Genomic DNA, 27665 nt, shown 5'->3' on the forward strand with positions numbered 1-27665 from the left:
TCAAAGATTCAGTGTATTTTTCTGGCACACAGCAGGGGCTCAAGAGTTGCTCTCTGTCATCACCATCATTGTGGCCTATTTTAGATTAGAAATTCCTAGAGGTCAATGACATTTACATTTTATGGATGACGAACAGCTTCCAACACCTGTTAACAAGCAATTTGTATCAATAAGTACCAAATACTAAAGAATAAAATACTAATAAAAATGCTAAAAGTTAAGTGTTTTAGATCTCTGCCCCAAGCCTCTGCCTGTAAGGAAGACTGTATGTGGTTAGCTTTATCCGTATCATCCTTCACAGCAGCAAGCTGGGCATGGTAAACAGGAGAAGGAAGGAAGGAAGAAGCTACGAGGGGTTGCATGGTAAGGAGCACAGCCAGAGCCAGCCTCGAGAGAGCCCAGGGAGGGTTCTGCACACCTGGTTTGGGAAGGAGCATGGAGGAAACCCTGACCTTGAAGAAGGAGAGGAAAAGACTGGGGCATAGCCCCCTTGTGTTAGGCAGGAGGGGAGAGACAGAATGAGAGAGAGAAGAGGAGGGAGTGAAGAAAGCCTGGAGGGCAGCACTGGCTTCCTGGGCCTGCAAGGGTGAGTCACGCAAGGCCCTGGGCTCAGAAGGGCCCCAAGCTCTGTTTACGCTCTCCTGTCAGCCTCTGAAAACTCTTGATAGTTTTTGCACAAGGGATCCCACATTTTCACTTTACACTGGGCACGACAAATTAGCTGGTTCTGCCTCAGGGAGATATTGGTGGAAGTTTTCCTGTGCGAGGTGAGAGTAATCTCTTTTCAGTGTCTTCTTGAGATTTGAAGATCTTTCAGTTATTTTAAGGGGGGGGGCAGTATTCAGTTGTGGATCCTTTGACCGAAACTCTAGATTGGGCTGGGCGTCAAGGTGGTTCAGCTTTGTCCATAACAGAAGAGCTGCTCTCCTCCACCCTGTGGTAGGAGTCCTCGGCACCTGCCCAGCCCAGTTCTTGTGCAAAACCCACGGGAAGTTTGCAGGCAACCTTCACAGTGTGCTCGCTGCATCAGGCTCGCTGCGTCATGCCCTTCCTCTGGCAAAATGTTTCATGCTGAGAGAAAAAGCTCCAGGCGTTCCTTGGTGATAGTGGTAGTGGGGGTTAAGTAAAGAAGACAGTGCTCCTTGAAATGGTGTGCAGGACATGGAGAGCTTCTCGCCAAAGAGAGGTTCATACTTGGGAAGCCACGCACTTCCGCTTCTGGTTGGACTTTGTGCACAGCCGCTTTTTCTTCCTGCCGCTTACATTCCGCCAGAAAGGCACCGTGTAGAGAGGATGAAGCACTGTGAGTTCAGCCCATTATCAAATGGTTTCAAGGGTCATTTTGATCTTGTCAGGATCAGCAGGCTTCCTTTCAGCGGACCTAAAAAGGCTGACAGAAACAATAAATGGGCAATTTTGAAACTCTTTGTCAGAGTTGTACTTTGGGGACAAACTCTGCCATAAATACTGATTTCTAGTCCCCCCTCCATATACCCACCATTTTCAGATATGATGCCCCCCCCCCAACCCTGACCACCACATAGTCATCAACTTATCTTGCCAACATTGTGGCAGTGAGTGATGTGCGGCCACTTGTCTATCTGCTCTGTAGTACTTACACTACAAGGAACCAAACATGATGTATACCTCACGGCATACATTCGTCTCTAATTTAGTGCCCACATATCTGTAATAGTTGTATTGAACTGAAGCTGAGAAAAATCACCCTTGCCACCCTCCATTTTTAGGGAGTCTGTGATAGGTTGGAGGATTACCCTATCGATCACTAGTCAGGAATGATTACCTCTCACCCTCCTCTGCCTCATCAATAAATGGCCCCAAATTTCAATTCCAGGAGACACATTCAAAACAGGAATGTCTGGAGCTGTGAACAGAATTATAAATACAACAGAATCTAAAAGAAAGCATTCATACCCAACAGACAGATTATAGGATATGCCACATCCTGTAAAGGATTTAGACTTTTAAGAGTATTAACGCTTTTTCCATGGAAGACTGTTCCTTTCATGGAAATTATAATTCCTGTTATTTCTTGATACTGACAATGAAAATTACATATATTTTCTTCAGACTAAGAAAATACATATATTTTCTTAGTATTTTAACTAAGTAGTGAAATAAGGCAGCAAGTAGTTCTAAATGGGCTTCAAAGAGACTTTTTAGATCTGGATGTCTTTACGAAGAGATTCTTGGTGCTTTGTTTAAATGCCCCAACTCTAGAGCTGAACCTGGTCCAGATGGCCTGAAATACCATCAACCCCTTAATAGCAAGGCGAATTTGGCATGAAAAACTGGTAGTAAAGAACACTTTAAAAAACAGTAAAAATCTATACTACAGGTATTATAGCAAGACCAACAGATGTGAAATTAAGGGGGAAGGAGGCAGAAAATCCATGCAACATGGATGCTTCTCATCTGAACTAAAGACACTGGTATGAGTCAGTGTTTTTTTTTTTGTTTGTTTGTTTGTTTTTTTTAATTTTTTTTTTTCAATGTTTATTTATTTTTGGGACAGAGAGAGACAGAGCATGAACGGGGGAGGGGCAGAGAGAGAGAGGAAGACACAGAATCGGAAACAGGCTCCAGGCTCTGAGCCATGAGCCCAGAGCCTGACGCGGGGCTCGAACTCACGGACCGCGAGATCGTGACCTGGCTGAAGTCGGACGCTTAACCGACTGCGCCACCCAGGCGCCCCGAGTCAGTGTTTTTAAGCTGTGTTTGGTAGATTGCTGGCTTCACAGAATCTTAACATGAATTATGTTAAAAATAATGAAAAGAGCTCTGTAGTAAGATAAAGTAAGATTCTCTGAGCTAACAAAGCCAAAAAGATTGTCTTATTGTAGGAATTCTCAATGCTTTTAATTTGCTAAACGGTCTCCTCAATATACAAGGGTGAAGGGCGAACATAATACAGAACACTTCCCAAACTTGTTGCAACTTAGAAAGATTTCCTGAGAAACATTTCAAGGGATTCGAGTTTCGGGACCCTTGGGGGAAGCTTCTGTCTTGGTTCTGGGGGAATGTTTGGAGGCATCAGTGGTGAGCCGGGCAGTGTGTGGCCCACAGCATCGTGGCTGCATTGAAGCACTCAGTGGTCTAGGACCCAAGGCCATCCGGGCTGGCACTGGGGGAAACCATCACTTTCCCCTTTCCTCCTGAGGCTCCTTTATGAAGTTCAGAAATCAATCCACAGTGATTCAGCAGGAGGAAGCATAGGCTACAGCTCCAAAATATCAGGTTAATTTGTTTGTGTTCTTTGAAGTTTGAGATCTTTGAAGTTCTGTTTTCCCTTGAGAGGTGAAGATGAGAAAAACAAATGTCAAATGTCTTCATACGCTGTGAAAAGAAAGTACAATTAACAACCATGCAGTGTTCCCCAAATGCCTTAGCTAGGGTGCTGGGGCAGAAGTGTCTACAAACTTGGACTCCGCCGGGGTTTTCCTGGAGCGATACGCCCCTGGGATCCAGGAATGCTAGAATCCTGCTTTGCCAGTCACTTTCCCCCTGCCCTCCCCTGTGAGGTTCTGGAAAGGATTATTTACCCAAGGAACAAGAACATGCTCGAAGCTATCACTTTATCTATAGCTGTTTGACTGTTGAGCTCTGACAAAGACTTTGGATCCAGGTGGGACCTTGTGGTTCTATTTTTCCTTCACAACTTTAAATCCCAGTATCTACTGTTGTCTAGCTACCAGGAACAGAAGTTGAGGAGGAAGGGGCAGCAAAATGGCTAGAGAATAAGCCTGAGTCAGTGTACCCACCAGCTGCCAGCCTGGAGAAGAAGGAAAAGCAAGAGGGAAGGTTGACAGGTCAGCATCAAGCCTCTAAAAAATAGGCCCTGACACCAAGCCTAGTTCCATCAGATGAAATAACTAGAAGGTGGGTTGTCTTAGTCTGTTTTGGCTGCTCTAACATAATACTACACCTTGGGTAGCTTTAAACAACAAAAAAGCTATTTCTCACAGTTCTAAGTGCTGGAAATCTGAGTTCAGGGTTCCTGCATGGTTGATTCTGATAAGAGTCCTCCTCTGGGTCACAGACTGCTGACTTCTTGCTGTGCCTCATGTGGAGGAAGAAGTAAGGGAACTCTCTTGGGTCTTTTTTATAAGGGCACTAGTCTCATTCCCAAGGACTCTGCCCTTATGACCTAATCCCCTCCCAAAAGCCCTGCCTCCTAATACCATCACTCTGGGGATTAGGGTTTGAACATATGAATTTAGGAGGGAGGGGGGCACAATCATTCAAAAATCATTCAAACCATAGCACATTTGGGCCTGTGATGATGAAGAGGGAGAGGATTGGGAGTTGGCAGATTTTGCCCTGGTCATTGCCTGCTTGCTTGGATAAGTCGAGGCCTGACTCCAGAGCTGACTTCTCCTTTTCATGCAAGCCCCTGAAGCCCCAGCAGGGCCAAGCCACGTTCGAACAGTGACCACTACTGCTCACGTTGATCACTAGCCCCATTTGTCTGGAAGAAGGGTCCCTGCATCAAGACTGGGAGATGAGAGGAGATGGGGCTGGGGCCACTCACATCTTCTTTGATTACTGAATGAACCCACATAGATATGCCTCCTGTCCTTTAAAAGGAACTGCATATGCAATTTGATAGAGCCCCATCAAAGGGTCAGAGATTAGCATGAGCCATTTTCCCCACTCCTTTCCTTCTCTGGCTAACTCGAACCCCATCTGGAAGAGCTGGTTTTCTGTTTCTGAGCCTGGTTTGATTCTTTTCCCAACCCTGGGATCATAGACTCTGTACTGAATAGCATTCTAAAAGGTCAGCTGACCTATATATGCATCCTCAGGCACCTTGAGAATTCCCCAGAGATACAGACCTCTTCTATTTTTTGAAAAAAATCCTGTTAAGAAATAATTTTTTTAAAAAAAAATTAATATTTATTTTATTTTTGAGAGCGAGAGGGAGAGAGAGGCAGAGCATGAGCAGGGTAGGGGCAGAGAAAGAGGGAGATACAGAACCCAAAGCAGGCTCCAGGTTCTGAGCTGTCACCACACAGCCTGACATGGAGCTTGAACCCACAAACCATGAAATCATGACCTGACTTGAAGTCGGACACATAACTGATTGAGCCACCTAGGCACCCCAAGAAATACTTTCTTTTATCTAACCTCCTGCTTTTGCATTGCTCTTTGTGGAGACAGAAAACGCCTGGGTATATCTGCAGTTAAGCCTTCTGTATTCTTAAAGATTCTTGGTCTTACTTTCTGTGGGCTAAAAAATCCAGTCTTAACCTCTTTTTCCAAGTCTTATTTTCCTTCCTTTTCACTATATTGTAAGTGTTCCAAGAAAAAATTCCCTTAAATTTGTTAGAATCATCTGGAGACCTTTTTAAACATACCAAATCACACATCACTCTCCAGACTTCCTGAATAAGAATTACAGGGGCAGGAGTGGTTTGGGGTTTGGGAAGGTCTTGCCGTTCTGAAACAGGACCAATAAATTACTGGGATCGTTTTGAAGTGCATGCCTAGCTTAGAGTTCTCCCTTTCTTAGGGGATGGTGGCGACCCTGCCCTTCAGAGGTGGGTCTCTGGCATCTAGGTTAGCACGAACATCAGGGATGCAGGGACATCTCATCCAGACAATGCCAAACAGAGTCTTTCTCCCAGAATTTGGAAATGGAACTTAGAGACAGGAGGTCAGTTTCTGAGGGTGACTAGAAGTATGACATGACAACAATGGAGACACCAAATTATGACATGAAGATAGGGAGCAGCAAAGAGAGATAGTGCACAGGGAGGAGGCAGAGAAGAAAGCAAAACATTGTAATGACTCTTTAGGCTCTGGTTCCAGTCTCCGATTTTGTGCCCTGGAGTTCCATGAGACAGAGATGTTCTATGCAATGAAATTCTCTCTTTGCCTACCCTTGCTAAAACAGATTTTCATTACCAGACACCCAAAAGGGCCGCACCAAATACAGAACTGACAGCAGAACTGGGAGAGGTGATAAGCTCACAGCCTATGTCTTCTCTCCCCGTTGACTCACTATGGAAGTCTATTTTGCTTTCTTGAGAGGAAACATGTCTCCTTGACTTCTAAAGAATATTTAATTTTCTGCCTAGACAATTTTAACACACCTCAAATGCTGAATGACCTGCCATGGAAAAATCTTCCAAACTGTCCTCATAGAAGAAAATAAACCTTGCTAGTTTTTACTAATGGATGCATTCAACCAACAACATGTAAGGTCAGTACTATTATTGGCCCATTTTACATGTGAGGAAACTAAAGCATAGGAAAGGTAAATAACTTTCCTTAGGTGACAGAGCTGGTAAACTGTCGAGCCAAGACTTGAAGCAAGATTTAACTACAGAGTCCAAGATTCCAGCCACTTTGCTATACCTGCATTGAAACCAACATTCAATGGTTGAAAGCAAAACTCTTAATGCTACCTAAGAAGTAATGTGCAAATACTTATTTCTTTATCAAGAGAGCTGTCCAGTTTGGACTCTACAGGAAATAGCAAGCAAGGTGGATTAGAGGCAGTTTTCATAGATGAGTCAGGACTTGACCTGAGGTCAGAGAGAGGTAGAGAAGGAGGATGTTGCCATCTTGTCACCCATTTCCTCCTCTAAACAGATCTCTTATTTTCTTCAGATATCCACTCTGTCCCAAAGTGGCCTATGTGCTAGGGGAGGCTGGCTTCCAAGAAAAGACTTTATTTTTCTAAACCCACCCCCCTTACCAGTAGTTGAGCATGTGACCCAATTTGGACCAATGAGATGCAAGGAGACACTTTCTGGGGAGCTTAAGAGACAGCTTGGTTTTAAAGACAGAGCTGGAGCCACCAGATCAAATCAACCCCAAGTTCTAGCTGACATCCAGACTTTAAGTAATGTTTGTCAGGTTTGACACTATTTTAAGCAAGTTTGAGGTAGATTTTCTGGTACTTGTATAGAAACACTTCCTATTCAGAATTTTCTTTGGAACATTTAGGAACAGAAGCCCAGAGATGTGAATAAACAGCACATTGGTTAAAAAATAATAATAATAACAATGCAGAGCCTAGAGAGATAACATTTCGTTTCCCCCCAAGTGCTTTGTCCTTGGAAACCCAACCATCCCATCCTTTTATTGCCCACTCACTTTTCAGCAGATGTATTTCTTCTTCATTTTGTGTAATTCGATTCATTCTCAGATGTTTGTTCATCTGACCTTCCAGTTGGTATGGTAACAGCCTGCCTGAACTGTGGCGTTTATCATTCACTGCAAGTTCTTGTCAAGTCAGTAAGAATTAGGTTTGCCTTCTTTCAAGCAGTCCAGGGGACTAAGTCATTAAGGAGGAAATGTGGCCCTGTCCCCCCACAAGGGTCAATGCTTGAAATTCTCCTGTTAAAACTCTACCACTTTCCTGTGCTCACATTGATTGAGGTGGTTCCTTCCTTTCTGTGGAGCTCTTGTCTCATAGCCATAGAAGGCAACATTTATTTCCACTCTCCACCCCTGTCATGTTACATTAATAACAGGACACAAATTGAGTGGGCAGTTAGTCGATGGATTTGTAAAAGCCACATTAAAAAATACTGGGAAGGAATAAAGGGTAATATCTCAGAATAAGAATCAATCATTTAAAATAATATGTACAAAGGTTAACTATGCACTTATAACTCAATTAAAAAGTTCTTAACACCCTGGAGGGTAAAACATTGAGTAGGAGCATGGCTTAAATCCACCGGATACCTACTGCGTGCTGGGCACTATATGAAGCCTGTCAGGCATGTTACTTCATTCAATCTTCACAATGACCCTAGGAAATAGCTATGATTCTCTCCATTTTAGGGAGAAAATGACTAACTTTTCCAAGGTCTCACAGCTGACATCTGGGGGTGGGGTTTAGGATTTGAATGGGGACTTGTAGGACCATTTTATTTGCACTACACTGTGCTTCCTTGGACAAAAGCACAGTGATTATGGGGGCAGACTTGCCTATGAGAATGGTAAAATCTGGCCCTGCCATCCACTCATTGTAAGTCTTTTGCCAAATTACCTAACCTTTCTGTGCATCAGTTTCCCCATTTATAGAATAAGGATAATCCTAGTAGTAGCCTCTAGTGCAGTCCTCAGAATTAAATGAGTGTACATAAAACACTTTGCACAATGCATAAGCATAATGAACTCTCAAATGATGGCTGTTTTTAGTGCTGTCCACTAGTACTTTCTGTGATGATGGAAATGTTCTAGATATGCATTGTTTAATGCTGCAGTCTCTAGCCTCATGTGACTTTTGAGAACTTAAAATGTAGCTAGTGTAACTGAGGAACAGAATCTTTTATTTCATTTCATTTTAATTAATTACAGTTTACATTTAAACAGCCACATGTGCCTAGTGGCTTCCATATTGCACAGCACAGGTATAGAATGTGCCAGATACAGTATGTATGAAAAAGAATAAGATGGGATTCCTGTGGTTTAATGGAGGAACAAGCTGACAAGCAGATGATTAGTAGGCATGGTGATAAGTACTGTAGAGCAGCAGCCATAGACAAAATGCTATGGAGACACCAAGAGCAAGGGACTAATTTGTGCCTGGGGATCAGGGAGAGATTGTGAGAGGCAATGATGGTTGAGCTAGGCTTTGAAGGGTGAGTAAAGATTTCACTTTATTCATTCAGCAGATATGTGCTGACAGCCTCCTCTGGGCCAAGCACCAGGTTTGAGAGACTGTACAACTGTCAAATGAGAGGTAAAGGTAAGGGTGCAAAGGAGACAACTGTGTGGGTTAGACTCTTTGAGGAGGTCCTGTTGGACAAAAGGTAGAACTTGAACCATCCCTTGAATCACAGATAAGATTTGGATGATGCCGGGAGCTAAGGGAGCGCATCCCAGGTAAGAAGAACAGCATGAGTACAGAGGGGACGGTGGGGCGAGTACCACCACTAGAGCAGCCTAACTGAGAGATAGAACACGACTGGAGGGCAGCTATGGTGAGGTCCTATGGGGGATGTGGGATAAGCGGGGCAGGGTATGAAGCGGGCTATGAATGGTGGTTGATGAGCTCTTACCTTTATGCCACTGGAGATTTGGGAGTCACATGTGATAAGTTGTATGAAGTTGTCTGACAGATGGACTCCAAGCGCTTCTGAAAAACAGAGGCAGAAGCTTCATTTGGGAAGTTCCCCCACCTACCCACAACCGCCCCCTCCCAGAAAGGCGGTGTTCAGTTTCATGGTATTCTGGCTGCCTGCATCCATTCCCTTCCCATAGCCTCCCTCGTCTCCCCCCATGTCCCTTTTGGGGGCTGGGGGGTTCTGGGCCAGTTGGTCTCTCCAGGGTGTACTTCCATCTGCAGGGAGAATCAGGCACTGCCCCTGGACTTGAGCGTTTGGTGCCCTGGAGGGGACAGTGGGAGGTCAGAACATTGCTGTTTCGCATCGTGGCAAGAGCAGTAATGCACAGGCAGCATGTCCTCACTACACAGTGGCAGCATGGCTGCGGCCCTGGCTGTTCTGGGTCTGACTCTCCAGCTTCCTGCAATTCTGATATACTTCCACTGAGTCTCTTTTCACTTCAGATTGTCAGAATCAGGGTAAGTTGCTTACGGCCAAGAACCCTGGCTGATCCATTTTAATAATAATGCAAACTCCTGCAAGTGGAAATGCTTGGTAGTGGCCCCTGCTCTGCCCTAACCTGTCATCTCTGGAAAGTCCTCCACCCCTGGGCCTCATTCTCTTGTCTCCCTAACAAGGCACCCACACTGGTACTTCTTTTTAATTTTATTTTTAATTTTTTTAAATTTACATCTAAATTAGCATCTAGTGCAACAATGATTTCAGGAGTAGATTCCTTAGTGCCCCTTACCCATTTAGCCCATTCCCCTTCCCACAGCCCCTCCAGTAACCCTCAGTTTGTTCTCCATATTTATGAGTCTCTTCTGTTTTGTCCCCCTCCCTGTTTTTATATTATTTTTGTTTCCCTTCCCTTATGTTCATCTGTTTTGTCTCTTAAAGTCCTCATATGAGTGAAGTCATATGATTTTTGTCTTTCTCTGACTGACTAGTTTCACTTAGCATAATATCCTAGCATAATGTCCTCCAGTTCCATCCAGTTGCAAATGGCAACACTTCATTCTTTTTGATTGCCAAGTAATACTCCATTGTATATATATATATATATATATATATATATATATATATATATACACACACATCATATATAGATATATACACATTGTGATAGATGTGATAGAACCGGAAGGAAAAAAAAATTGTTATAAAATCACCCAAAGCCACTTTCGCCATTCTGAGTTGTATCCATTTGACCAAAAAATCAGAGTTTAAAAATATCCTCTTGCTCTGCCTTCTTCTTTAATCCCCTTGGAACAAGCTCCTCCCATAACTATGTAAATCCATCCACAGCTGCATACCTCACTGCTAATGGACTGAGTCCCTGCTGTGATCCGAACTTCAGAGCTGGTGGAAGGGCATCTGGAACAAACAGTCCAAGCAGGGCTTGGAGATGTGTCCTGCTGGACCCAGCAAGTGACAGTCTGTTCCAGATGCACCTGTCTGCTACTTTTCTGTTCCTCACACACAGCAAACCTTTGGTGCAGCTGTTCTCCCTTTTTGCAAGGACTTGGAGGCGACTCTGGTGTTACAGATCTAATCCACCTTTCAAATATAAGCTCACACGGTTCGCTGAGTAAGTGTATATTGAGCCAGGCTCAGTAACAGCAAGGCAAAGATGAAAGGACACAGGACCCAGTCTCAAGGAGCTCCCCTCAGCTGGGCCTGGGTGTTGTCTCCAAGTTCCCACCTGGTCATTCCTTTTGTCTGTAAATGCACTGTGGGCCAACTCCTGAGGACGGGGACACTTTCCGTATTCTTCACAATGCCCGTGCACCCAGAGGGGGTGCTCAAATGTACACACTGAGAATCCCACTTTGCATTGTGTGGAGTGAAAGCCTGATAGTATAGTAGTGAAGGGAGCTTTCCATGGAAGTACACAAATTGGATTCAAACCCCCCCTCCAACTTGGTTCTGTGATTTACCAAGAGGGTGACTGGAGAAGCTATTTAACCTCTACAGGCCTCAGTTTTCTCATCTGTAAAATGGAGGATAGGTAATAATGGCATCTATTACTTGACGTTAAAGCAATTTGTTGCACTTGGCTTATAGAATGGTCTCGGTGTACATGGCTGCTGCTTTTTTTTTTCTTGATCAGAGAGCTTCCAAGAGGCAGGACATAATTCAAAGGGACAGCTGCCTGCCTGCCCCTTTTCTTTCCCACTTTCCTTTTTTCTCTTCTTTTTCACCCTTCCTTCCTTTCATTTAAAATTTTTTTCCTCCCTGTGTCTTTCTCTGCTTCTCTCTCCCATTCTCTCTCTCTTACTCCCCTCCACCTCTATCAGAATAAGGGAAAAATTATTTGTTATAAATCATATTTGAATACAAACACTATTGAGCAGACAGACTCAGTGAGTTAAATCTAGACAGTGTCCTGTTTCCTAAGAAGACAGAACTTATTTTTCTCCTTCTCATGAAGATGAGGCCCTTTTGTGAGGTACCTTTTGTGCAGTCAATTTACTCAGAATTCCCCACCAGTCCAGACCCACTGAGGAACCTGACCCAAAAGCAGTGGAAAGAGAACAAAGCACAAATACGTTTTTTTTTTTTTTTCTTTTCTGGAATTGCTGACTGATTTCCTGGCAGTGGTATGCTGGCTCTCCAGGAGAAAAAAACACACAAAAGAACGAGAAAGAAAAAGCAAAAGAAAGCCCCAAGTGCTTACCAATCTTTGTGGTGTAAGTACTCCCATCATGGTTGAATTCAAGCTTCTAGCATAAAATCATAGAACACAAAGTAGGGCGAGATGCACACTGTCCCCTCTCAGGAGCCACTCTGGTGCATGCATGCCCCTGAATGCCACTGTTGGAAACATGCAGACACAGCCCCAGTGCATGGGCCTGTCCACTCCCCTCCCACACGGAGGGGCCTGGTCCTAGCCCACAGCACTGCATTTTAGCCAGATTTCTTGCCTCTGTTGTCCATCCCGATGTCCATCTGCCAAACATCCTTCTGCAACCCAGATCAGAATATGACTTCCCTGCTATGTACTCCCCAGGGGCTCATCTCACCCACCCCCCCAGCCTTCCACCACTTCTTTCACTCTTCCCTGGAGCTACTCCAGGCCTCTCATTTTGATGCAAACCCTGTGACATCTCCATGACTTTGCTCACATCTAACTTGCTGCTTGCAATGCTGTTCTCAGAGATCCATTCCTGCTCCTTTGTCTGCCTGGTGAACTGCACTCATCTCCAAGCTAGCTAGGATGGATGCCTATCCCCACTTGCCATTCAGACCCTCTATCCTAAACTACATGGCATCAGTCACTCCCTTCTCAGAGTCCCCTTGACACTTTTCTTTCCTATTCTGTGGTGAGACATGAACCGATTTCTTTTATCTCCAGATACTAAGATAGTGAGGAGGCTATGGGCCCAGTAGTATTCATTCATTCATTCATTCATTCATTCATTCATATATGCATTAAACAAATATAATGGAGGGCCAAGCATTGTCCTGGGAGGAACTAGAGTAGAGTAGAGAATGAGACAGATACCCTTCTTCTCTGGTAGAGTTCATAGCATACTTTGTATAAGCATGGAAGAAATAGACAAAGATAAATATATAATTGCAAATATGTTCGATGAAGAAAAAACAGGATATCATGAAAGAAAGTCCCACCCGTGAAAGGTTTTTAAGTTTTCAAGAAACCTGGAATATAACTTTTTAAGTGATGGGGGCCTGACTCAGCACACGAGGCATCATGACATGAATTGTGTTGTGTGGCAGGCCCCCAACTTGCTGGCTTATCAGTCAGAGCAAGAGTGGTGCAGTGTTTGTGTCTGTGGCACACTACACTACATTTCCAAGTCAGCTCTGGTGTCAGGGGTTTGAGCTGAGATGCCCCAAATGGGGGAAGGGGGAAATGAGCATATACAACACAGGCTTCTGAGAGAAAGTTGGAGAAAGCAGAGAGAAATGTGCACGAGAGCTAGGCAGGCTGCCGAATAAGCACGCTGTTTGTGTGGGGCTCCCTCTCTGTCCCTTCCCCACCCAGATGATGGGGAGAAGGCTGCCTGGGCTGGAAGGGCTTCTCTTTATTAAAAAGGAGCAGGCGAGGGGGGATGGTTGAGCTGTGTTTTATATCTTTGTATCTCTATTAATTTCTTAAAACAGTATCTCCAGTGATAGAAAATTCAAATACAATAGACTTAAGGGAAGAACAAAGAAAGGATGAATTGGTTCACATAATTAAAAAATCTGTAGTTACACCCAATGCCCAGATCTTTGTTTTTAATACCATTCTCCAATAAAATGAACTATGCTCCATGGAGAAATGACTAATTCCGGTACTGAGGCAGAAAGTATACAGTAATGAGCGGAGCACCTTATAGTGCAAAAAGTAAGAAAGTGCTCAAAACTCAAAACACACACACACACACACACACACACACACACACACACACACAAACATTCAAGGATGCGGAATATCAAAGGGACATAGCAGCCAGCTGAAAAAACACGTTAAAAGTCAAAGCTGACAGAATTTGAGAAGTATTGAATTAAAAACCAAAGTGTAAAATGAGCCCATACCAATCATCATAAATAAGTAATTGAATAACTAAATAAAGGAGGGAGAAGAGACAAATCTATGCAGTATTCCAGAGTATGTAGATACTCCGTCCACAGTAGGTAGGGCATATTGCCTCATGCCATAAGTGTGGGCCGCACAAAACACTTCCTTCCAAAAAGTACAATATGGAAAGGGGAGAAGAGTAGCTAATTTACAGTGGAGAAACCTAAAACATTACTTGACCCAGGTAATTAAGATTGGCTTCAACAATGATAAGTCGTGTTGACAGCATGTACCCTTGATAAGATGTGGTAAAAATGGCACTTTTCTATGTGGTCCTCCTCCCCAAAACCCATATCCAAGTCTACTCATATGAAAAACATCAGCAACCCAACTGAGGAACATTCTACAAAACACCTGCCTAGTTTTCCTCACAACTGTCAAGGTCACCAAAAACAAGCCAAGTCTGAGAAACTGCCTTAATCCAGAGAACCCAAAGGAGACATGATTAAACGTAAAGTGATATCCTGGAGAGAATGCTGGAGCAGAAAAGGAACAATGAGTAAAAACCAAGTAACGCCCAATGAAACAGGGACTTTAGGTAAAAATGTACAATATGGGCTTTAGTGTAATGTATCATACTACTGTAGGATGTTAATAATAGAAGAAACTGGGTGTGGCGTATATGGCAATACTCTGGACTACGCTCACCACTTATCTGTAAACCTCAAACTATTATGAAATTAAAAGTTTATTAAGAAATGTTTTTAAGCCCATAGCTCACCAACTCCAGATATGGCTAAAGATAGGATCTCACATGATGTTAACCAGAACTTTCTCTCCAGCTTTCAGATGTTTTGGCTTAGCTTGCAGGCAGCCTCCCTTCATTCACTGGAACCCTAACAAGTCCAGACCTATATGATCCTAGTGGAAAGGAAATTCTCTTCCTAATAATTTCAACCAAAGATTTCAGATGGCATGTGCCCATCCCATCAGGGGTGTGATCAGGGGGATGTGGGACTCTTACTGACCAGGTTTAGGTCACATGCTGACCTCTGGAGCTAGAGCACAATGAGTTCAACCCCATCCAAAAGGCTGAGAGCAAAGATAGCTTGTTACTTAAACAAAGTACGTGTTCAGTCTGGTACTGTGTGCTGAGGGGAGACCAGCTGCTCCCCCTCCACTCATGATCTACCCTCCAGGCCTCTAGGAATTTTCCAGGTTCTATTGAGGAGTGAGACAACATCTTGGCAAATGGGCAGATCTCTGTACCAGGCCACCTTGATGATTTCTGGCCAGCCTATAAGTGGGCCAGCCTTGGTCAATGGCCACCTCTACTCTAACCAGTGGCTCCTAGGAGGAACTACTTACCTAAGCTATAGACAGGGTAGTTTCAGCAAAAGAAGAAAGGCAAGACAAATGCTAGGATTGGAAAGTCCTAGAAAATGCCTCACACAGATTTTTGGTGGGGAAAAACTTTATGTTTTGTGTGTCCTCATTTGCTCCTAATTGAGGAGCTTCTAATTCATGTAATTATCTGATTCTAAAGATAATGCCACTTGGTATATACCTTTTCCATCCAATACCTTGGTACAAAAGTGCTGTTTTAGCTTTTGCTGCCTTCCATTGAATTTTAGTCTCTGTACTTTAGCCATAATATATATAAGGTACAACACAAAAGGCTTCTTTTATGAAGTGTTGTCACCAACATGTCAGCCCAGTGTCAAAGTGGCTCCAGGGAGAAAGATGGAAATAGACTGGTTCCATCTATGCATGCTGGAAGCGTACATTAAAACCTCCCATTATTAATCTCTTTGTAAAATATTTCTTCAAGAGTTGTGCATTGCAAAATACAATATAACGTTCATATCAAGTGATATAGGAATTGCTTTAAGCAAAACTTGTTGTACTCTGTATAATGAATACTGCAATAAAAATACATATTCATTTCCTGATCACAAATCATAGCAATTTAAGCCATCTTCTCCCTAACGTTAGTGTTTGGAGGGAAAAATGTATGTGTGGGCCCTTCCCCCTTGAACAGAGGCACATTCTTCTATGGGAGGAAGCCTGTCTACGTGCCATATTGCATGGAGTCTTTCTCATGAGGGTTTATTTTTAAGTCTTTCTCATGAGGGTTCGGGAAGTGGTGGTGAGGCCATCATTGGAAACACAACCAAGGAAGCAGTGCTGTGATCATAGTACAGTAGGAAAGGAATCTACTTTTTTTTTTTTTTTTTTTTCAACGTTTAGGGGCAGAGAGAGACAGAGCATGAACCGGCGAGGGGCAGAGAGAGAGGGAGACACAGAATCGGAAACAGGCTCCAGGCTCTGAGCCATCAGCCCAGAGCCCGACGCGGGGCTTGAACTCATGGACCGCGAGATCGTGACCTGGCTGAAGTCGGACGCTTAACCGACTGCGCCACCCAGGCGCCCCAGGAATCTACTTTTAAAATATGAGTTTGTTCAAGTTGTCTCATAACATACTACCTTGAATACATCTTTTTAGTCTTGAGTTTAAAGGATAGAAAATCCGGGGTGCCTGGGTGGCTCAGTCACTTAAGCGTCAGACTTTGGCTCAGGTCATGATCTCGCGGTTTGTGAGTTCAAGCCCTGCATCGGGCTCTGTGGTAGCAGCTCAGAGCCTGGAGCCTGCTTCAGATTCTGTGTTTCCCCCTCTCTCTCTCTGCCCCTCCCCCACTTGTGCTCTGTCTCTCTCTATCAAAAATAAATAAATGTAAAAAAAAAAAAAATTAAAGGATAGAAAAATCCAAGCCATGAAGATAGTTTATATTTTCTTAAGTGCTAAACCTTACTTGTTGGGTATTGTTGAAACACAGTTTAAATGACATTATGGTGTGTATCAAATAAGAGGAACTTTTGAGGTCACTCCAGGATTAGGAGAGCAGTGAGGAACACTGACGTTTTTTCTTTTTACCAAGGTAGCAAATAAATGCCAATGACCTCCATCTGTGACCACTGTACCTTCTGGCCATGTCCTCCGAGGATTTGGACAGACCACAAACCTTCACTGGTGTTAGCATGCGACGTGTTCAAAGCATGTCTTCCTATCACCAGAGGTTCCATTTGTCTGGTATCCTAGGGATCTGTATGTGCCCCTCCCATTTTTTTTTTTCTCTTTCCAGATCTGAGAGGAACCCTTCTAAGCATATAACAAACATTTGCTCAGTTGTTTCTCTCCTGAGCTTTAGCACGGGGCCTGATACGTGTTTGGTTCTCATAAATATTTGCTAAGTGGGTGAATAAACAACCTACGAGGTTAGGACTATTCTTTGTTTTTCAGAGCTGTGGGAAGATTCACACAGTTATACCTCTCATGTCCTACCTATGCCACCTCTAACAAATTCTCTCATTTGACTCTCCTGTGTCCTACAAGTGGTTTTCAGGATGAAACTCAAGTACATAGATTTTAAGGTGATTTAGAACACATTGAATTAAATAGCAGCTATTGCCCCATTATTATTGGCAGCTTGGAGTTGTGAACAGTTCAACACATTGAATCCGAATGCAACCTAAGAAGTGTATTTTCTGAGAGGCATGGTGTCTGCCCATAATACCTGTTTGCCCAGGGGAGTTAGGATGTTTGCTCTACAGGCAACCTGAGAGATGATTTAGATACAGACTGGCCTCCTGGCCCCAGTTTGACCCTAAATTGCCTACAGAATTACTTCTAAAATGTGGGCTTTTGCCTGTGAGTGACTTCCTGTTGTCCATAGTATAAACAATAAAGTCTAAAATATGGCCTACAAAGTCTTCTTGATGAACCACGTGGTCAGCCTTTCTACATCCATCCCATTCCTACCCCTTGTGCAACAGCTACGTGGGTTATAAAGACTGGCTGTTCAGTTTTAAAGATGGCTCTGACTGCTCTAACCCAAAGGGGTAACCCCATGCCTGGTGTCACAGTGATTGGTTAAGATGTCCCAGATCTATGTGAACTGGCCCATGGACTTCCGTAAGTAGAGAGATTGGTTCAGGGGTGAGTCTTGTTGGACAGTGTCAGGAGCAGGCTTTCTTTCTTCTCTTGGATGTTACTTGGGAAGCATGTAACCTGGGTAGTTGGCAGCCACTCTGTGACCATGAGGGGCATCCAGTGTTAGTAGGAAGAAAATACTACAAAATAGAGAAGTATAAATCTAAAAAAGAATCAGTTCCTTGGTGATCAGTTCATGGGATCAAACCAATCTGACCATTTAGGTATTCATGTTTGTAAGAGCCATAACCTTATCTATGCCCAAAAAATGGTAAGTCATTTTTATAGTTTGGGCCAATTCAAGCTGGGTTTTCTGCAGTTAGCAACTAAAAGGCTTCTGACTGATATTCTGCTTATAAAGTTGTCCCAGGATTTCTTTTTAGATTTATCTGTACCATTCCCTGCATGTACCAATCGTTTCACCAATTGTTCATTGTCTGTGAATTTTCACATACGGTCCCCTCTGCCCTCACTATCTTACCCCCCTTTCTGCATTGTAAACTCCTACTCAACTTACAAAATCCCACTGAGTATCACCTTCCCTAAAATTCTGCTTGCCTTCTTTCAGTCCATCCCAGAAAGAATTAGTGGCTGTCTTAGTGTTGCTCAAGCATTACTTACGTAGCTGCATTAGAGCAATTTAAACACATTCACCAATTTAGCAGCTCCTATGGATTGTTCTGCCAGGTAATGTGCTTTGTAGGTATTATCTCACTTAACCTCTACAGCTGTCCTATGATATTATATTAATACCCTAATTTAAATTTAAAGAAACAGTTTATAGAGGTAGAGGAACTTATCTCAGAGTCTGCATCTTATAAGATAGGGGGGTGGAGGGGCAACTGGGACTTAGATCATTTAATTCCAGAATCTGGGCTCTTAACCTCTGTGCAGTGCTCTCTTCTTTGCTAGTGAGTTCTTTGAAGCCAAACACTATCTTTCATTTATAGGTGCCTGAATGTTTTAGGCACTCAGAAATGCTAGCAGGTTAAATGGATGGATGGATGGATGGATGAATGGATGGATGGATCCACGTAAGCCCTTCATATCACAGATCAGAAAAGTAGAACTCAGATGGTGTACATGTTGTGGGTTCTGGGATGAAATACAGATATCACTGGGCTTTTTCTACAACATCTTTCCACTTTGGGAAGAAAATGATATTTCCTCTAAAAGAAATTTCCCAAAGCAAGAGGATGAAAATAAAATCCAAAGATGCCTGGGCTTCCCTCTCACCCTGGAACCAGTAATACGTCCCTCTTAGGTGAATCCTGAAAAAAGCAGACCTCCTCGTCCCCTTCTCTGGAATCCAGGTTATATCTTTTGTTAACTCTCTTTAAATTGTTACTGATGCCTAAACTAATTTGGGGTGAAAAGAGAATAGGGCCAAATCACATTCAAGTCCTGGAATGGGAGGCCCATTTATAACTACTTAGACATCAGGTTTGGATAGAGGAAGGGGGGTTTGAGCACAAAATCCAAAAGAACTTTGAAAGTAAGAAGAATCACACGTCATCCTAATTAGCCAGCTGTGGAGTAACAATTCTGCACTTCTGTCATGTTGCCACCATGCAAGAGCAAACTGTGACATTAGTTTAATTACATAAATTTATGAGATGAAGGGAACAACTTTTATAATCATTCAAACAATATTCCTATTCAAATTGCTATGCAATATCTTTATTTAGTCTTTAAGTATTTATTAAAGCGATTCATTTTTCAAACAGCCCTCCAACTACCTGTATTTTAACGACTTGAGGGACACTTTTAATTTCCCTCCTCTAATTTCTTTAAATGTGTGCCCTCATCAAATGCTCATGTTCCACCAGCCTGTCAACCCATGTGCATTTAATATCTGCTGTCAACACTTACCAGTGCCTTCAGCAGGACTGAGAAGTAGAGCAGCAGGAAAGTCTTCGAAGGTAGTGATTCTCTAGGGACTGACTCACATCTTCATCAGCATCACTGTAGCTACCATTATTGACCATGTACCCAGTCAGCATTAGCTGGACTAAGTTTTAGCACTAAGCAGTTTCCATCAACCATCTCCAAACCCCCTCAGGCTAGATACAAGAGTCACTGCACTTGCCCTGCTGACACCTCCTTCTCAGGGAAGCTGTCCCACCCCTTGCCCACTGCCCAGGGAGCTATGTTCAAGATCACTGGGGCTGAGAGCCTGACCTATAGACAGACAACTAATCCATGGAATGTCCAGAGACCTGGATTCGTGTGGCCTGATTAAAAATATTAACTTGACTAACAAGATTCTCTTGGGAATTTAAGCACAGAAAGGCTCTGCTTATTTTCAGTGAGAAGTGAAGTAGAAAGGATAGTGTGTTAAACCAAGACTCTTTGCCTGGGGTCCATGAACCCATTTAGATGATGTGTGAAATTCTGGGTTTATGTGTATAAATGGTATGAACTGTTTCACAAATTTGAGGTACAAGTAGGATAATGTTTCTTATTTACCAATTAATTTCTCTTTTACTTACCTCCTTAGCTGAAGATTCATAATCATTATTTTAAGGCTCTCTCACCACCTGAGAGATCCAAGAACCCTGAGGTTCACTGACCTACGGGTTCTGTCCAGTTCCCACACCCAAGCCAGGAAAGCTCTGGAAACCATTCAGTCCCCTGCTGCTAATAATGCTCCCCCGACCATGCCAGGTCTTGGCTGAAGCTTGGTGCCCATAGTCAGCAGCAGATGCTGTTGCTGTCCGGCTGTAAGGACCACCTGTGTAGTTCCTGGAGGGAGGCTGGGACCTGGGCAGTCTCTTAGAGCCAGCCTCCCACCCACTAGAGGGCTGGTTCTGTGCCCTGTCCTTGTGTCTTCCAGGGACACATATGCCTGGGTCAGGTCCTCAGAACAGTGAACATCCTATTCCACCCCTTGGTGCCCATCACAGAAGCTATGTGAAAACAGGATCTCTCTCTCCAATCCCTTCTTTTTCTAAGAGAGGCGAAGCTTAATGGATCCAAGATGGGTTCCTCACATCTTTCTAACACCAGAGAGAAAAATGTAAAAAAAACAACAAATTTTAATCTTTAGCTGGGCATGTTCTGACTGTGCATTTATCTGAGAGGAGCATCTCTAGCTCTGATCAGATTTTCAGTGGTATTTATGGCTCAGAAATAGGTTATTGAGAGAGAGAGAGAGAGAGAGTCAGGAATCACTATAGTAGAGAGGGCCCAGAGTGCCCTGGGGACCCTATGAGAACCAGCATCAGGGTAGCACCCCACTGTCAGTGGGGCCAAGCAAAAGATGCCTGCATTGTGTAACAGGTCACATTAATGGTGATGCTCAAGAGAGAAAGTGCCGGGGTGCCTGAGTGGCTCAGTTGGTTAAGCGGCCAACTTCAGCTCAGGTCATGATCTCACAGTTCCTGAGTTTGAGCACCACATAGGGCTCTCTGCTGTCAGCAAAGATCCTCTGTCCCTCTCTCTCTCTTTCTCTCTGTACTTCCCCTGCTTGTGCACTCTCTCTCTCTCTCAAAAATAAACTTTTTTTTCTTTTTAAAACAGCTTTTTTAAGGTATGATTTATATATCATAAATCCTGAGTAAAGAATTGAACATTTTAAGAAAATTTACACAGCCATGCAATAATCACCACCATCCAATTTTAGAATATTTCATCACGAATGAAGATTCCTTTATGTCTATTTGCAGGCACTTCCTGTTCCCACCTCTAGCCCCACCAGCCACTAATCTACTTTCTGACTCTATGGGCTTGCCTTTTTTTTTTTTTTTTTTTTTTTGGAAATTTCATGTAAGAGAAGTCCTACAATATGTGGTGTTGGCATCTGGCTTTCTTCACTCAGTATAATATCTTTGAGGTTCATTCATGTTGCTGCTGGTATCAGTTGCTCATTCCTTTTTATTTCTGAGTGGTGTCCATTCATCAGTTTTTGGCTATTATGAATAACGTCACGATGAGCATTTGTGCGCAAGTTTTTATCCAGCTATCTCTTTTATTTCTCTTGGGTAGATGCCTAGGAGTGGGATTGTGGCGTCTCATGTTAAATTCGTTTTTAAATCTGTGAGGACCTGCCAGGCTTTCTTCAAAAGCGGCCACATCATTGTACATTCCCACTATCACCGTTTTCACACCCTTGCCAATACTTGTTGTTATCTGCATTTGTTATGATTTCCATCCTAGTGGGTGTGAAATAGTATCTCATTGTGTTCTGAATTTTACTTCCTTGATAAGGACCTTGAACACCTTTTCACGTGTTGATTGGCCATTGGCATATCTATTTTGTTCAGTAGGGTTTCTACTCAGATATTTTGTATCCACTTAAATTTCAGCTGTTGTTTGTTCAAACCTTTTTTTATTTTCCATTCTTCCCCTTCAGCTTCTCCAATTTCACATTTGCTAGAAAACTTCTAATTGTCCCATCGCCCACTGATGGTCTGTTCATTCTTCTGGATTTTGTGTTTCTTTTCTTTTCTTTTCTTTTCTTTTCTTTTCTTTTCTTTTCTTTTCTTTTCTTTTCTTTTTTTTAAATATATGAAATTTGTCGTCAAATTGGTTTCCATACAACACCCAGTGCTCATCCCAAAAGATGCCCTCTTCAATGCCCATCACCCACCCTCCCCTTCCTCCCACCCCCCCCCCATCAGCCTTCAGTTTGTTCTCAGTTTTTAAGAGTCTCTTATGCTTTGGCTCTCTCCCACTCTAACCTCTCTCTTTTTTTTTTTTTCCTTCCCCTCCCCCATGGGTTTCTGTTAAGTTTCTCAGGATCCACATAGGAGTGAAACCATATGGTATCTGTCTTTCTCTGTATAGCGTATTTCACTTAGCATAACACTCTCCAGTTCCGTTCATGTTGCTACAAAGGGCCATATTTCATTCTTTCTCATTGCCACATAGTACTCCATTGTGTATATAAACCACAATTTCTTTATCCATTCATCAGTTGATGGACATTTAGACTCTTTCCATAATTTGGCTATTATTGAGAGTGCTGCTATACACATTGGGGTACAAGTGCCCCTATGCATCAGTACTCCTGTATCCCTTGGGTAAATTCCTAGTAGTGCTACTGCTGGGTCATAGGGTAGGTCTATTTTTAATTTTTTGAGGAACCTCCACACTGTTTTCCACAGTGGCTGTACCAGTTTGCATTCCCACCAACAGTGCAAGAGAGTTCCTGTTTCTCCACATCCTCTCCAGCATCTATAGTCTCCTGATTTGTTCATTTTGGCCACTCTGACTGGCGTGAGGTGATATCTGAGTGTGGTTTTGATTTGTATTTCTCTGATGAGGAGCGACATTGAGCATCTTTTCATGTGCCTGTTGGCCATCCGGATGTCTTCTTTAGAGAAGTGTCTATTCATGTTTTCTGCCCATTTCTTCACTGGATTATTTGTTTTTCGGGTGTGGAGTTTGGTGAGCTTTTTATAGATTTTGGATACTAGCCCTTTGTCTGATATGTCATTTGCAAATATCTTTTCCCATTCTGTTGGTTGCCTTTTAGTTTCGTTGATTGTTTCCTTTGCTGTACAGAAGCTTTTTATCTTCATGAGGTCCCAATAGTTCATTTTTGCTTTTAATTCCCTTGACTTTGGGGATGTGTCAAGTAAGAAATTGCTATGGCTAAGGTCAGAGAGGTCTTTTCCTGTTTTTTCCTCTAGGGTTTTAATGGTTTCCTGTCTCACATTCAGGTCCTTTATCCATTTTGAGTTTATTTTTGTGAATGGTATGAGAAAGTGGTCTAGTTTCAACCTTTTGCATGTTGCTGTCCAGTTCTCCCAGCACCATTTGTTAAAGAGACTGTCTTTTTTCCATTGGATATTCTTTCCTGCTTTGTCAAAGATTAGTTGGCCATACTTTTGTTGGTCTAGTTCTGGGGCTTCTATTCTATTCCATTGGTCTATGTGTCTGTTTTTGTGCCAATACCATGCTGTCTAAACATTTTTTAAAAAAAGAGTGAAAGTGCCACACAACATGGATGAATCTCACACATAGTGTTGAGTGAAGAAAAAGTATAATATTCCAGTTATATGAAGTCCAAAAAAGAGAGGTTCTCTTGGCTGGGGGGCATCGACTGAGCAGGGAGGTAGGGGTAGGCTCTGTCCTCTTTCTTTTATGTGGGCCACTAGGAGAGATTTTAGGCTTTGAAGCTGGAATGCTTCTGTGGCAACTACTTGAATAGCTATGGACAAAATGCAAACAGTGATGTGGTTGTGTTCTTATAAAACAAATTTTTTTTAAAGTGGCAGATGGGGTTTGGCCCACAGGTCTGAGTTTGCTGACCCCTGATCTATACCTTGATGTGGGTGGTAATTACATGGGTCTGGGTAAAAAAAAATCACCAAGCTGTATAGTTACAATTGGATACTGTATTGTATGTTAACTATGTCTTGGTTAAAAATGAAAGAAGAAAAAGAAAGAAAGAAAGAAAGAAAGAAAGAAAGAAAGAAAGAAAGAAAGAAAGAAAGAAAGAAAGAAGAAAGAAAGAAAGAAAGAAGAAAGAAAGAAAGAAAGAAAGAAAGAAAGAAAATCCATTGTGAGATTAAGCCAAAAAGGAGTGCCTGGTGGCTCCGTCAGTTGAGGGTCTGACTCTTGGTTCCGTTCAGGTCATGATCTCACGGTTTGTGAGTTCGAGCCCTGTGTTGGGCTTGCACTGAAAGTGTGGAGCCTGCTTGGGATTCTCTCCCTTTCTCTCTCTCTTTCTTTCTCAAAATAAATAAATATACTTAAAAAACAAAGAGATTAGGCAAAGAAAGAAAGAAAGAAAGAAAGAAAGAAAGAAAGAAAGAAAGAAAGAAAGAAAGATTCCACAGACTCTAGAGTAGGATGTTCTTGGAATGAACGAGAAGCTGACATCCAGAATCCGTTAGAGCTTCTGCTCTTGGCTGTGAGCGTCCATGTGTATTCTCACATCAGTCCCATCACCCCGTCTTGACTTGAGCCAGCTGGAGGGGACTCACTGATCCTGGCTACAGAGAACGCTTTCCAGAACACCCCACCAGTACTCACTTGGCCGGGTGTGACCTCCTGCTTTGACCTGCCCAGATGCGCTCCTGCCTCTGAATAACTTGCCCCAGCTCACACAGCTCACACCACATGTGCCCAGCACACACTGCAGTCCTTGTAAATGCCTCGAAAACTCTGCAGTCCCTCTTCCCTTGGGCCCGTGTAAGTGAGCTGCATTTCCTAGGACTCCAGTCGGCCTCACCTTGGAGCTAGCTCATTGCCGTCTGCCCTTTGCATTCTCATGCTCCAGCTCATCAGCAATTGTTTGTTCTTAGAGCTAAACTTGACAGGGGACGGAGAAAAACACACAGCCAAGGTCAGAGAGCAGCAAACTCTCTCCTCCATTAAGTCTGTCTTCATCTTTAAACAGCACGGATCAAAACCTCACCTGTGTTTTCTCTGAGCTGCCTGCAGCCTAGTGAGGGTGAGTGTCCTCTGAAAGCTGTCCCCTCCCCTGGCTATACCTTTGTTTCCCCACACTGACATCACTGTCCTGAGACAGGATGCAGGAGAGAAAAGGGATGCCATCATTAGCTATAGCCCTTACGGTTTTCCAAAAGCTGTCTCTTAGGGCAAAGTGAAAGAGGAAGAGAAGCTGTTTTTCTGGGCACTTTCTCATTCCTTGGCTTGTGGTTTCCATCTTCAAAGAGCCGGCAACTGTAGCACTTCCCTGGGCTTTTCTTCGGTGTTCATCCTATCTTCCTCTGACTGACTCTTGTGCTTCCCTCTTCCAGGGAACCCTGTGTTTACCCCGGGCCCGTGTAGGTAAAGCAGGGTAATAAGGTTAACCAATTCACAACTGTAATTCCATCTGTCACCTAGGATTAGGGCAAGGACATCTTGGGGGGCATTATTCTGCCTGCCGCCCTCCCAAACCCCAGTGCCTGTGAGTAGGTGCCCAGTCTGTGCATAACACACTCATTTTCCCTGGACATAATGCACCAGGGCAGCCAGTCCTGAGTGTCCTTCCTATCTGAGTCAAGATTGATTAAGATGTTTGTTTATTGTCATTCAAAGAAGAAAACAACGCCGGGCCGGCGTGTGATGGGTTCAGCATCACCATACTGCCTCCGGTAGATCAAGTCAGCTTCCTTTGCCTGTGCTCGATCTCACAGTTTCTGCCTGCGTCTCAGCCGGAACCCTGTTTTACCCACCACAGATTGTCTCCAAACACGTCTAAGAAATTGTTCAAATCTTATATCTAAAGGTACACTACATATATCTCAATGTTCACTCAAGGGGAAGGGTCAAAGCACATATGGCAGATGAAAAATGCTGACCAAGAACAATTAATAAAGCATGTCCTGTGATGTGCCACCGTCCCGAGGCCATTTGTCCCAGAACGTTAATAAGAATCAGCTTCCAGGGGTCCTGGAAACGCCAGCCTCAGCTTACTAGTGGAGGGCATGTGAGAGAGAGAATCCCACCAATAAAAAATTAGGTTACTTGCTGTTACCTCTAACGGCTGTTGGATTATTCGCTGACCGCCACAAGTCTCCAGAGCTACCTCCAACTCTCTCTCTCAAATCTGGGAGGCATTTCATGACAGTTTAGATTTAAGACGGGGATTTACACAAAACCAGTAAGTAAATGAATTGGTCAATGGGTGTGAGCACCTAGACAGAGTTAGTGAAGTGATTAATGAAAAGAGTTTAAAATCAAAGGTTCAAATTTTCGCTCTTCTGCTTGCTAGCTGTGTGCCTTACGCAAGTTTATTTACTCTCTGTTTTCATCTTTCTCCTCTGTAAAATGAAGATAATAATATTACCTATCACAGGGTTGTTTTAAAATTAAATTAATCGTATAAAATGCTTAGATCCTTGTTTGACACACAATGTTGCTCAAGGAATATTAATTTTTACCAGTGTCATTATCATTATTAGTATGTGACAGACACTGGAAGGCTCACTTGGGTTAGGTCCCCTGTCCTCTAGCATCCACAGGAGGGAAGCAGGGGGGAGGAGCTGAGAGGAAAGGGAGGAGCATAAACTAGGACTGAGGATCAAGGAAGGTTTCTTAGATGCAGCTGCATTCAGGCTGAGACTTGAAGGATACAAAGAACTTAATCCGGAGGGTGTAGCTGGGGCCAGGGGTGGGGTGGGAGTGTTGCAGGCAGTGGGCACAAGGCCCCAGGTGTCTCAGCAGAAGAGGTTTGCGAGTTCCTGCTGTGAATACCAGGCTGCTATTTTAGGAGCCCCTGTGGTGATAGCTGCCACTTCTGTTTCTTCCTTTCCCATCTGGCTCCTTGCCTTCTTTTCCCTTTTCCCTGTCCCTTTTCTCTTTATAAAGCCTTGACCCCAACAGCACTCCCAGACAGGACAGGTTAATGGCCTCTGGTTTAGATACGGTCCCATGGGATAGGGGTGTGCATGGGTCAGATGCGTCATCTTCCTGGTCTAGGGACTCCGTGATCCCAGGTCTTTAATGAGGAAAGCACTAGACGGGTCTCTCGTGCCCCGTTGTTTGTAGGAGAGCAATTCTGGACTGTCATTCCCACTTGGGCTGTGCCGGTCTCTCTCCCGGGCTTGCCACCATCCTGAGGCCACTTGTCCCAGAACATTAATAAGAATCAGCTTCCAGGGGTCCCAGAAACTCCAGCCTCAGCTTACAAGTGGAGGGCATGAGAGAGAATCCCAGGTGAATGACAGACTGACTCTGTCTGGTGTTCCTGATGAAGACCAGACTGTGCTTTCCCGTTTCTGCCGCCAGTTTTGTATTGAGCTTTGACTATTTGCTGGGGGAGGAGCTGTCTGGGGCGCTGGAAGCAGATGAGCTGGAACCTTGTCCCAACCACTTGCAGAGGCTGAATAATTCTCAGCAAGACCTGTAAACCCTCAGAGCCTCCCTCTTCATCTGGAAGATGGGGATTATAATACCTTCTCCTGGGGCTGTGATGAGGATCAAATAGGGTGAGTTTACAGCCCCGAGGCCGGGACCCCCACACCCTGGACTTGTGTGAGCGCAGGTGCATGGCATCGGCCCATCCTCCTTGTCCTCCCCACTAGCACAGCCCTTGTGGCTGAGCCTAGTCTCCCTTTTCCTGCCTTCTGATCGGGCTGTCGCCGTACCGTCTTGATGT

The 27665-nt window shown here is 43.6% G+C and overlaps 1 long non-coding RNA gene across 1 annotated transcript in view; it reads left to right on the forward strand.

The window, feature by feature from the left end:
* Positions 1-353: 353 nt before the first annotated feature.
* Positions 354-27665, forward strand: part of LOC115508432 — a 367104-nt gene continuing 339792 nt past the window's right edge. Inside the window, exon 1 of the long non-coding RNA XR_004343269.1 lies at positions 354-586. This is a non-coding gene — a long non-coding RNA (uncharacterized LOC115508432). The remainder of the gene's footprint in view (positions 587-27665) is intronic.

Source organism: Lynx canadensis, chromosome A2 (genome assembly GCF_007474595.2).
Source record: "Lynx canadensis isolate LIC74 chromosome A2, mLynCan4.pri.v2, whole genome shotgun sequence".
Lineage (NCBI taxonomy): Eukaryota > Metazoa > Chordata > Mammalia > Carnivora > Felidae > Lynx > Lynx canadensis.